The sequence below is a fragment of the Bos indicus x Bos taurus genome, chromosome 3 (assembly GCF_003369695.1).
Source record: "Bos indicus x Bos taurus breed Angus x Brahman F1 hybrid chromosome 3, Bos_hybrid_MaternalHap_v2.0, whole genome shotgun sequence".
Classification (NCBI taxonomy): domain Eukaryota; kingdom Metazoa; phylum Chordata; class Mammalia; order Artiodactyla; family Bovidae; genus Bos; species Bos indicus x Bos taurus.
In genome coordinates, this window is record NC_040078.1 from 107,471,615 (window position 1) to 107,482,004 (window position 10,390).

The following is a 10,390-nucleotide window of genomic DNA, read 5'->3' on the forward strand; positions in this document are numbered from 1 at the left end:
TTGAACTCCTAGGACAGGATGGGAGAGTAGTAGTCCTCAAATCTGGCTACACAGCAGAATCACATATGAACCATTAAAAAATACTGGATTCCCAGGTCCTACTGCAGATGAATTAAATCAGTAGCGTAGACCATCACAGCTGTAGGGTTTATTATTTACACTTCTCAAAGAGATGCTGAATCCTGCTATGCCTTATGTGGTTGTCGGACCCCTCTGTGTGTTTTCCTTGCTTCTCCCTCATTAACGAGCACAACTAATCCATTACGTAGATTAAATCAGCCAACTTTTACTGAGTGTCTGCTTTATAAGAGGAATGGAACCACAATTTGGGGCTCCAAAGGTGGATGACATAATTTCTGCCCTCAGGATGTCACAGTTCAGTGAGAACTGTGAAAAGAAAATGGTACCCGAGTGTGTTTACTGCTGTTGTTGGTGAGGGAGCACTATTGTGTGGGAGCATGGAGGAAGCCATGGAGACAGCTTGGAGGGGGATGGGGAACACTTCCTAGAAGAGATATCATCAGGGGTGAACCTCGAAAGGAAAGTAGGAATTCTCCAGGCTAATAAGAAGGAAGGGAATTTGGGGCAGAGGGAAGAACACACTCGAAGGCCAGGAAGTTTGAGACTGGTTTATGCATTTATCACTATGTTGGGCAGAGTTAAGCCTTTTACATTCAAGAACCCTTCATAATATTATAAGGTAAGAACTACTTTTACCTCCAATTTACCAATTAGGAAACTGAGGCCTTGGGATGCTGAATAATGTGACTAAGCTCACACAATCAGTAAGTGGAGGAGTTGAGATGAAAACCACCCTGCACCCAATCCTGGAGCAAAGAGTTAGTCAAGGGGAAGGGAGTAGGGTGGGGTGGGTAGGAAACAGGGTGGAGAGGTCCCTGGCCAAGGGTTGCGCCAGCAATGGAATCCTGTGTTTGTTGACCATTGTATATGGCACCCCATGATTGCTAAAACACATTTTCTTTCCTTTTGTAGCTAACAATTCCTGCTTGGACTGACTTTCAGGGCACTGCCCCTCAGCAGCCCTCTCTGAAGCCATGTAGATCCAGCCATATGAGGCTCTGGACCAGAGGCAGGGTCAGCGGAACCTCTTTACAGGGGTCACCAGCCTTTGAGCTCCCAGGTGAGACTGTGGGGCTCCCTGGCTCTATGGGGGAAATGTCACACTGTGATATCAGGGCACAGATGGCATCATTTGGTGACTTCAGGAGTTCCTGTGCTTAAGGATTTGGGGCAACAAGGACCCTTGTTCTGGTGCCATCTTTGGGTCCCCACTAAATGCCCACAGTTCCTCTGGATGTTGTCCGTGGAAGTGATACTGTGTGCAGATATCATCTATAAGAACAACATTCATGAAACTTCGCTGGTGGTCCAGTGGCTAGGACTCTGTGCTCCCAATGCAGGGGACCCAGGTTCGATCCCTGGTCAGGGAACTAGATCCCACATGCTGCAACCAAGAGTTTGCATGCCGCAACTAAAGATCCTGTGTGCTGCAACTAAGACCTGACTCAGCCAGGTAAAATAAATCATTTTTTTTCAAAGAATGACATTCTTGTGGAAGAGCTGAGATGTGGATTTTAAAAGGCAAGAGCTCTGAACTTTGTTTTGGGTGGACCCTGTCTCCCTTTTAGTGCAATAAGTAAGTAACCTGCTTATAGTAGGCAGCATTAAGCTGTTCACCAGGGTGTCATTTGTAACTCCTAAGGCTAGTTTCAAGGGACAAGGACCACTTGGTATTATAACAGAGCTCAAGTAGAAAGCTATACTCACAGACGTCACACTGACAAGATGGCTTGTTCAGAAAAAAGCATCTCTGGGAATCCCCTCTTGCAGAGCCAAATGAACTCATCTGAGGAATAGGCTCCAGTCTATGTTAAACACAACAGGGATGAGAGAATTAATTAAAGGGAAGGGGCAGGATTGATCTTGGTGCTTGAAGCCTGGAGCCTTGGTTTGACACATCCGTGACAGCCTGATGTTTGTGGTAGGTGCCCTTCAGAGTGTGTTTTCTCCACACAATGCAATAGAGAAATGAGATCAGAAGGCATTAATGGGCTATGGTTCTTCGATAAGGCTAGTCTAAATGGCACCTGGGTGGGAAACCCTTCTGGAGCCCTTTCTGGAAGGAAGCAGCGTAAGGATATCTGGTGTGACAAGCAACAGCAGGTGGATTCCTCTTGTCCCTTTGCTCCATGCCAGGCCCTTTGTGACTGCTGTGTAGCTGTGCCTAGCAGTATTGTTTGCAAAGATCCTGTGGTTGAGATTGGAGACTTTGAGTGTGAGACCACTCCTATAGGGGGGAACCTGGAGCTGACTTGGGAGCCGGATGGACCTGTGTTTGAATCCTGGCTTTGTCAGTGGCTGGCTTTGCTCCTCTTGTGTAAATTGAGAGTGGTCAGTACCTGCCTCACCAGGCTGCCAAGGACAAATGAGATGGTGCAGGGAAAAGGCTGACTGCAGAGCCTGTCATTCAGGGAGGACTCAATGCAAGACAGTGTTAGTAGAAGGGGTTGGGGGAGTTCATAGACCAATTGTTTTTAAAAGGTAGACTTTATTGCTATTCAGGTATGGTGAGGGCAACAGATCAGCCATAGTTACCATTGAAAAGACTGTGCTACTCGCAGCTCCCGGGAGATGGGGGGTGGAGGAGGGCAGGTTACACCCTGCAAGACCAAATGGGGAAGCACCAAGTTATTCAGGAGGCAGGAGCAGAGACGGGGAGCACCAGGCAAGGCAGGGCAGGCAGGTTTCAGAATTGCTAGTTTGAATAATTTCAGCAGGCTCGGCGGGTGCGGGGCTGTCCTAAATTGTCTGTCACATGGTCCTGGGGTGATTCTGGCCCCAGAGTGTAAGAGCCCCGAGAGAGTCCAATAAAGAAAGTGGTTGGAGGGTAGGTTTGGGTTGGTTGGTTTGATCTGAAAGCCTCAGTTGCAGGGGAGTCGTTTACTGTCTCTGGTAATTAGCAAGCTCTTGGGAGAGGCAGTTTCTCCCTGGTGGGCAAGGCCCTCCATGCCAGGGCATCAAGAAAACAGAGAATAAGCAAGCACAGTTAATACACAAGTGAAGAAGACAGGTAGGTAATAGGTGATCCCTGAGCACAGTGGTTGAGGGCTGAGTTTTGGTGCTGGACTGAGGGAAACAGGGACATGTGGGGGAGGCTCCTGAGAGGGGGTGTAACCTGAGTCAGGGCTTGAAGGAGGACACAGGGAAGGGCTTTTCCAGTCTAGGAGCAGACAGTGGGAAACAATCTTCAGAATGCTTCAGGGCAAAGGGTGTGGTATCTGGAGAACAAGCCTGCAAGTGTCTGATGGGACCTATTCATGAGAGGCAAGGGGTCTGGAATTGTGTGTGTTTGTGTGGAGAAGGCAATGGCACCCCACTCCAGTACTCTTGCCCGGAAAATCCCATGGACGGAGGAGCCTGGTAGGCTACAGTCCATGGGGTTATGAAGAGTCAGACATGACTGAGCGACTTCACTTTCACTTTTCACTTTCATGCATTGGAGAAGGAAATGGCAACCCACTCCAGTGTTCTTGCCTGCAGAATCCCAGGGATGGGGGAGCCTGGTGGGCTGCCGTCTATGGGGTTGCACAGAGTTGGACACGACTGAAGCGACTTAGCAGCAGTAGCAGTAGCAGTGTGTGCTGCAATGAAATATTCTGAGAAGGTACTTGTCGTTGCTTGAATCAACTTTCAGCAGATTCATGTGATGGTGGGTGTGGGCCTAGAGCCGTGGTTCTTGAGCTGTGATTCTCAGCCCTGCTTTGCAGGCGTGACTCACCTGAGAATCTGTGCAGAAATACTGATGCCTGGATTCCTCCCCAGACCAGTGACAGCAGAATTTCTGGAGGATGGGCCTTTTTAAAAATTCCTAGGCAACTATAATACCTGCTTGAGAACCACTGTTTAGAGACAGAGACCAGTAAGGGCGTGTTGACACAACCATCTAAAAGCAGTGGGTTGAAAAATCACTTTAATAAGTTGGCACCAGCATTTTTATAGTAAAACATAGCATAGAATAAAACATAATCAGAACATGTCACGTGTATTAAGTGCTATCTCTCAAAGACTTAAGTATAGTCCTACACACACACACGTACATACATACACACACAAATGTGTGGGTTGGGTGGTTGTATGAAATGTATTTGGGTAGGTCTTAGTCAAAACCGAGAAGGGAGAGGTGGAGTCATTCCCCACCAGGGCCCCAGGCTACAGGGCATGCTCAGATACCCCAGGTGCTCTCAGATGCCTCCCTTTCTGAAGGGCAGGAACTGCATCTTGGTCCTCTCTTTGTCCTTCTGCCTCAGCCTGGAGCAACCAGGTGGCTGGACAGGAGCAGCAGAGGCCAAGAGAAGGTGGAATTTGTGGCCAGTCAGAGATATCATATTCTTCCCCCAGGTCTGCCCATGAGAGGCTGTGGGACTTATCACACCAAGGAGACCTTCTGAGATGCTCCCCAGGACCCGACACTGGAAGCATCACCAGAGAAGCACCTGGAGGTACCTCTTACACGCCGGGAGATGTTATGAGAACCGGGTGCTCAGCCAGGCAGTGTGTTAGCTTCCTATTGCTGCTGTAATGAAATTACCACAAATGTAGTGACTTAGCACAAATTTATTCTCTTCTTGTTCTCGAGTCCAAAAATGAGTTTTATTTGCCCCAAATCAAGGTGTGGGCAGGGCTGCATTCCTCTGGAGGTTCTTCAGGAGAATCTACTTCCCTCTTTTCCAGCTTCTAGGGAGGATTTCTCAGCTTATGATCCATTCCTTCATCTCCAAAGGCTGCAGTGTAGCATCTTCAGATCTCTCTCTTTGACTCTGATCTTGCTGCCTCTCTCATATAAGGACTGTGATGATTAGTCTGTGATTACAATAACCTGGATAATCTGGGATTATCTACCCATTTCAAGATCCTTAACTAAATCACATCCACAAAGTGCTCCTTGCCATGTAAGGTAATAATATAGTAGTTTATGTACTCAGTCGTGTCCGACTGTTTGTGACCCCATGGACTCTAGCCTGCCAGGCTCCTCTGTCTATAGGATTTTCCAGGCAAGAATATTGGAGAGGGTTGCCATTTCCTTCTCTAGGGGATCTTCCCAACAACCCAGGGATCAAACCTGTGGCTTCTGCATTGCAGACAGATTTATTGTGGAAAATTCTGAAAGAGATGGGAATACCAGACCACCTGATCTGCCTCTTGAGAAATTTGTATGCAGGTCAGGAAGCAACAGTTAGAACTGGACATGGAACAACAGACTGGTTCCAAATAGGAAAAGGAGTACGTCAAGGCTGTATATTGTCACTCTGTTTATTTAACTTATATGCAGAGTACATCATGAGAAACGCTGGACTGGAAGAAACACAAGCTGGAATCAAGATTGCTGGGAGAAATATCAATAACCTCAGATATGCAGATGACACCACCCTTATGGCAGAAAGTGAAGAGGAACTCAAAAGCCTCATGATGAAAGTGAAAGTGGAGAGTGAAAAAGTTGGCTTAAAGCTCAACATTCAGAAAACGAAGATCATGGCATCTGGTCCCATCATTTCATGGGAAATAGATGGGGAAACAGTGGAAACAGTGTCAGACTTTATTTTGTGGGGCTCCAAAATCACTGCAGATGGTGAGTGCAGCCATGAAATTAAAAGATGCTTACTCCTTGGAAGGAAAGTTATGACCAACCTAGATAGCATATTCAAAAGCAGAGACATTACTTTGCCAACAAAGGTTCATCTAATCAAGGCTATGGTTTTTCCTGTGGTCATGTATGGATGTGAGAGTTAGACTGTGAAGAAGGCTGAGCGCCGAAGAATTGATGCTTTTGAACTGTGGTGTTGGAGAAGACTCTTGAGAGTCCCTTGGACTGCAAGGAGATCCAACCAGTCCATTCTGAAGGAGATTAGCCCTGGGATTTCTTTGGAAGGAATGATGCTAAAGTTGAAACTCCAGTACTTTGGCCACCTCATGCGAAGAGTTGACTCATTGGAAAAGACTCTGATGCTGGGGCGGATTGGGGGCAGGAGGAGAAGGGGATGACAGAGGATGAGATGGCTGGATGGTATCACTAACTCGATGGACATGAGTCTGAATGAACTCCGGGAGTTGGTGATGGACAGGGAGGCCTGGCGTGCTGCGATTCATGGAGTGGCAAAGAGTCGGACATGACTGAGCGACTGATCTGATCTGATCTGAAGGTAATATATTCACAAATTCCCAGACATGGGACCAAGACATGGACCTCTTTGGGAGACCATTGTTCTGTCTTACACAAGACCTATATGTTGCCATTTTTGTTTGTGTTGTCTATATCTCCATTAGACGATGAGCTCTTGAGAATAGGAATTTTATAAGATTTGTATCCTTGGCATGTATCACATTGCTTAACACAGTAGCTGTTGGCAAATAGTAGTTTTTTGAGCAAAGACATCCTGACCTCTTCACTGTATTGATGAAATCATTGGAGATTAGAGAGATGAGTTGCTTAAGGTTTTGCAGATCTAGTGGCAGAGCTGGATTCAGAACCCAGGTCACCTGAGTCTTTCCACTCTCCTCCCTAAATAGACAATGGCCCAAAGTCAGCACACAAGATATTTTATCCTGGTCCCCTAGGATGACACTGACATTTCTCCCAACCCTACAAGATGAGGATATTTAGAAGGACATGGCATCCATACAGAGTATAAGAAAGGGTCCAAACAATAAATTTCAGTCCTGCTTCCATTTTGTATCAGTTAGCTATTGCTGTGTAATGAACCACCCCATAATCTAGAAGTTTAAAGCAACATAATTTATAATTTCTCATTAGTCTATAGGTTGGTAGAGGGTTCTGTTGACATAAGCTTGACTTGGCTGATCTTGGCTGGGTTTCTTCGTATATCTGTGGTCACCTAGTGGGTCAGCAGGGGGGTTGGCTTCTTTAGAATGTTCTGAGCTAGGACAAATCAATTGACTTGGCTCCATGTAGTCTCTAATCCTCCAGTGGTTAAGTCTGGGCTTGTTTTCATGATGATAGCAGGGTTCTGAGACAGTAAAACTGCTCAAGCTCAGAATTAGTTCATGGTAACCTTTGTTGCATCCTCTTGGCCAAAGCAAGTTGGAGACTGGATTCAAGAGATACTGCAACATCCCCATTTCTTTATGAGAGGACTTACAAAGTCACATTGTTACAAGGAGGGAAAGAAAGTTGGAGCCAGTTGTATAATTAATCTACCCATGGCTTGACCTCATCTCGACTTCATGACTGGTCTGTGTTGTGCTTAGTGTCTCAATTATGTCCAACTCTTTGCAACCTCATGGAATGTAGCCTGCCAGGCTGCTTTGTCCGTGGGGATTCTCCAGGCAAGAACTGGAGTGGGTTGCCATGTTCTCCTCCAGGGAACTTCCCAACCAGGGATCAAACCCAGGTCTCCTGCATTTCAGGTGGATGCTTTACCATCTGAGCCACCAGGGAAGCCCCATGACTGATTAAGTTTCTTAATTTCTCTGATCTCTAGTTTCCTCATCTGGAAAATGGAGACTAGTAATAATATCACATTTGGTGAAAATTAAATCATATAAGACATGCAAAACACTGAGCAGTGCCCAGTGGGGTGCTCCAAAAGTCAGCAGTTGCAATGTTCAGTAAGATTGGAAGTTATTATGATTACTGTTGTTATTATTTTTGTTACATAATAATTATTCTTATTATTATAGTTATGACAAGGACTGGCAGAAAAACATGGTTCTGATAAGAGATAACAGATAATGGCATGAGAAGTCTATTTACTGGGAAAGGGAGGAGGCCAAAGCAGTGCCATTTTCCAGCACTCATAAAACTCAAGCATTATTGGGCAAACACCATCCTTGTCTTCCATTTCATAAGGAGGTGACTGTTGTTAAATATATACATATACATATATATATATATGTATATATTTTGGGATGGTGTGGGACTTAAATTCAGAGGACCTGGATCCAAATACAAGTTCTTATCAGCTGTGAAATTTGGGCAAATTCTTTACCTCTTCAAATCTCAATTTCTTTATATATAAAATGGAGATGAGAGTACCTACTTCCCAAGTCTGTTACATGAATTGAATCAATTGATACAGGTTAAAAAAAAAAAAAAAAAAGAACTGTGTAAGCAGGAAGGCATTAGGCAAATCTTAGGTATTATAATCAGTCCTTCCCTTCTTGTCATTTGTGTCTGTGCCCTCAACATCTCAGACTGTCTCGGGACGATGGAGCATTAAGAAGATGATGGAAACTTCTTGGCGCTCTGGTTATCTATAGTGCAGGAAACTTATTTTCACTTGTGTGATTTTCCAACAGTTAAAGACACTTAAAAGTTTTCATAAAAGGGGGAAAATTCCAAGTGTTCAACCTTCTAAAATCAAAAAGAATGACTCACAGGTCATTAGCATCCTTGGAACATAGTGGCTTCTGTTTCATCGCTATTAAGTAAGATTTAGCTCTATTTTATTAAGGCAATTTTTACAATCATGTGAGAGGTTAATGCATTTTGCACATAATCCACTGCCTAGCTCACTAAATGCTGAACCCATTAAAGCCAAGCCACGCAGGGGAAGATTTCAAGACAGAGTGACAAATTATGAGTGGTGTGGAATGAGTGACAAAGTATCTGAGGGTGTTTTTTCTAAGTTTAAAATTTGTTCCCAAGCAGGAAAAGAACAGGGTTGTCCTGGCAAAAATACTTATTTTAGGAGTGTCTTGCTGCAGTGGGGAAGTGCCACTGGACATCCACGATGTCTAGGTGTTAAAACTGCATGCACTCAGAGCGCCTCCTTTATGCTATTTCTAGCCTCCTTGCAAGCTAGGTCTCCTTTTATTATTTCTCTACATCCCAGGACCTGAAAGATAATATCTGCCAAGAATACTGCATTTATTAAGCAATAATTGGTTTCTCCTCCCACAGTACTCTCTTCATCAAAGACATAGTTGGTTGGAGTTTTGAGCAGTAGCCTCTCATAGCGATCCCATGGCTCTCTGAAGCTGGGAGAAAGATGCCAGGGCCAGATAATGAAGAACTTTGTGAGTTTTTCAAGAGAGTTTGAGGCTTATCCTTTAGGACGTAGGAAGCAGGGCAAGTTGTTGTTTTTTTTTTTTTTTTCCATTTTAAATCAATTGTACTGAATTATGTTACTCACAGTAAAATATACCCACGTATGCATTGTAAGTGTACAGTTTGAGGAATTTTAACAAATGTATTTGTTCAAGCAAACACCACTGCAATCAAGACACAGAATGTTTCCATCACTTCCCAAGGCTCCTGTGTACCTTTTCAGCCAGTCCCTACTCCCACCCTCTCCACAGGCAACCACTGATCTGATTTCTGTCATCTTGTATGTTTGTTGAGCTTATTTCAGAATTTTGCAGCATGTGTTTGATTCATGTTGTTGTATGTATCGTTTCTTGGTTCCTTTTCATTGCTGAATAAGTAGTTCGTTGTATCAGTTTCCACCATTTGTTTATCTGTTTGCCTGTTGATGCACATTTGGGTTGTATGAACACTCATGTGTGAATCTTTCTGTGGACATGTGTTTTCATTTCTCTTGGGTAGATGCCTAGGAGCAGAATTGTTGGGTCAGATGATAAGCGTATGTTTAATTTCTATCAAGCTGTTTTCCAAAGTAGTAATGCTTAGTATTCCTATCAGGAGCTCTACATCTTTTAAATTTGAGCCATTCTGGTGGGTTTGTAGTGGTTTGGAGTTTTAATTTGTGTTTCCCTAAGGATTAATGATATAGACATCTTTTGTGTGCTTATTGAGGACAGGATTGTAAGCAGTGGAATCATAGGATCAAATTTGTGAAGCAAGATGCCAACCATGTTCTCAAATTTATTTCTTCTCATCATTCCTGCTGAAGTGCTACTACAAAGTAACAGGGACATTCCACATGATTTCTGAAAACCACTAAGTTATCTTAGCCATTTATCTGAAATATCTGATAATTTTTGCAAAAACAATTTTTTTTTTTTTAAATGGAGGAGGAGAGGGACTTCCCTTGTGGTCCAGTAGTTAAAAATCCACTTTCCAATACAGGAGATGGAGGTTTGATTCCTGGTTGGGGAACTAAGCCCATGCACTGCAGCCACTGAGCCTGCACGCTATAGCCTGTGCTCCACGAGAGAGGCCTGCGCACTGCAGTGAAAACTAGTCCAGCCAAAAAAAAAAAAAAAAAACGGAGGAGGAGAATGCTGACAGAGGCAGGCTACTGATGGCTTGCTCTGCTAGTCAGTGGTTGGTGGAATGAGTGAAGTACATCCACTCTGAGTCAGCCCCTTAATTCTTCTTGGTACAGATGGAATTAAAGAAGGGAAAATCTCTATGTCAGAAACTTCTGGCAAGAGACGAAGAATCAGGACG

At 44.4% G+C, this 10,390-nt stretch overlaps 1 non-coding gene across 1 annotated transcript; it reads left to right on the top strand.

Annotated features, from left to right (window-relative positions):
* The first annotated feature begins 1,378 nt into the window (after window positions 1-1,378).
* Window positions 1,379-1,451, top strand: TRNAG-CCC. Its single transcript has one exon. It is a non-coding gene; the product is annotated as a tRNA-Gly (tRNA).
* The last annotated feature ends 8,939 nt before the right edge of the window (window positions 1,452-10,390 follow it).